This window comes from Cervus elaphus, chromosome 25, assembly GCF_910594005.1.
Source record: "Cervus elaphus chromosome 25, mCerEla1.1, whole genome shotgun sequence".
NCBI classification, from domain to species: domain Eukaryota; kingdom Metazoa; phylum Chordata; class Mammalia; order Artiodactyla; family Cervidae; genus Cervus; species Cervus elaphus.
This window is the reverse complement of record NC_057839.1, coordinates 63,150,203-63,152,755: the sequence shown is the minus strand read 5'-3', so window position 1 is coordinate 63,152,755 and position 2,553 is coordinate 63,150,203.

Sequence of the window (2,553 nt, the reverse complement as noted above, 5' to 3'; positions counted from 1 at the left end):
ACCAGGGAAGCCCATAATAAGTCATAGTAGTTATTTAGTAAACTATTATATATTTATTTAATAAAAGTGAATGCTAAAGAAATGTTAATTAACCCTCCAAATTACTAGAATAAACACCAGATAAAATTAACTATCATAAACTACAGTTTCACATTTCTGCTGATAAAGTAGTTTTGAAATAAATAGCATTACAGTTAATGAATCTAAGTAAAGGAACATTTACAGCAGCTCAACTCATAATTGCCCCAAGCTGGTAACAGCACAAATACCTTTCAATGAGTGAACAGATAAACAAACAATGGTACTTTTTCACTTGGGAATACTACTCATAAGAAGGAACATATTATTTACACATCTTGCAAAGGGTTCCTGGACCCAGTCTGAATGTGTGTGTGCACGTCTGTGTGTGGATGCCTCCCCATGTTAACAAGCAATTCTTGGGTGCCTGTAGAGTGTCCAAGAATTCAACTCAGTCTACCTGGAGATCGAAGCAGATTCCATAAGTAAAGGGCTGTCCCACCAGACCACTCTCCACCTCAGACTCCAGTGGAAACCTGTGCTTCTGATCAGCTGGCTACAAACGGGAGGTTCCAATGACCTTTCCAATTCAGGATGCCAATTCCAAGTCCAGGTTGTATCCTGTACCTTTAAACAACTGACTATAAATCAGAGGTTCCTGTGACCCCTTCCTTGGGTCCCATTCACTTTCTAGAGCAGTTCACAGGACTCAGCGAAACCCACTTACTCACAAGATTACTGGCGTATTAGGAATCAACAGTCAGAAGGAGAGATACGCAGGGCAAGGCACGGGGGCAGGCAATGAACTTCCATGCTCCAGGCACTCTCTCCAACCCCCACATGTCGACCAAACCCAAATCCTCTGAATCCTGTCCTTTCGGATTTATATAGAGGCTTCATTCCATATGAATAGGTGAAAGAAGCCGGTCTCAAAAAGTTACACAGAACATGATTCCACGCTATTCATTCTGGAAAGGCAAGACCATAGGAAGAGAGAACAAGTCAGTGGTTGCCAGAGGCTGGGGCCTGGGAGAGGGTTTGACCATGAAAGGGCACCCAAGAGGATTTTCTGCGGTGTTGGAAATGTTTTCTATCCTGATCGTGGTGGATACACATGTCTATACATATGATACAATGCATGCAGCTGTGTACCAAAAGCAAATGTGCATTTTACAGTATGTACACTTAAAATAATTGAAAATGTATAAGGAGACAAATATAAAAATAGCAATAATTCCTTACCTGGATATTTTTCTGTAAGTATTTGTTGCCCAGTATTCTGGCGAACAATTGAATAAATCCTGTTAACAAAGTCCTTAATTTCAAGAGAATCCCATGAAAGGAGTATTATCATCAAGTTTCTTTTTCAGTGAAATAGTAAAGAGGTCCTTCCTGAAATCCTGAAACAGGGGAAACAGTCTTCACTTATAGCCCTTAAACTATAACTTGTTTAATAAGTAACATTCTCAAACCTGTCTTAACTGACATACCTCGCTTTAACTCTTTTTATAAATTGTGCTTCCCCCAAGCTTCATGTAGCTTAGACAACATGTCACAAGATCGCTCTAACACTCCCTTTGGATGATAACTCTGACCCACGGTCTCACTATGGTAATGGGCGCTTAAGTTGTTTCTCAGGAATTGGATAGCTCTCCAACTTTGAATGAATTAAGGCTGGTTGGGACCACTAACCCTCCAATTGAGCCTTTGAGTCAAAAGCATGAATTTTAAGGTCAGAGAGCCAAGAACTCCACCCTTAGATCAGGCTAACACTGACGTATCCTGAACATGCATCCCATAAAGAAGTACGTAACTCAGTTACGCCTTCGTAGAACACCAATTAGGTCACCTTTTTCTTGCCTCCAATCATCTCTCCCCACACCTCAGGCCAGCCTCCTCGCTTATCCCATAAAATCCCCAGCCCTTCGCCTTTGGGGGGAGCAGATTTAAGACTCATTCTCCACTCTCCTCGCTTGACTGCCCCGTGAGTAAAGTGTTTCTCTGCTGCAAACTCCCGCCTCTCAGCATTTGGCATGTTGTGCATCTATCTGGCCAATGAACCAGGTATTGGGAGATGCATTTTAATTTAAATTCCTGCAAGTGAGAAAGGTCACGGTGTCAGGGTGAAGGTGCAGTATCTACCAGCGTGGTGTCAGCGTGGAAAGAGGGCAGAAAGGCACAGCCCAGTTCTGCGCATTCAAAGTCAGGTGCCAGGAGGGCAGGCTCCAAATCCTTCGAGTTAGAAGCCAGCAGAACACTGACCGGGCCATCATGGAACCCATTCACCAATTTCCTCTTCTTTCTCCCTAACTATTGCCTGGTGGCTCAGATGGTAAGAGACTCTACCTGCAATGCAGAAGACCCAGATTTGATCCCTGAGTTGGGAAGAGCCCCTGAAGAAGGAAATGGCAAACTACTCCAGTAGTCTTGCCTGGGAAACCCCATGGACAGAGGAGCCTGGCGGGCTACAGTCTGTGGGATCTCAAAGAGCTGGACATGACTGAGGGACTAACACTTTCACTACAACAATTAATA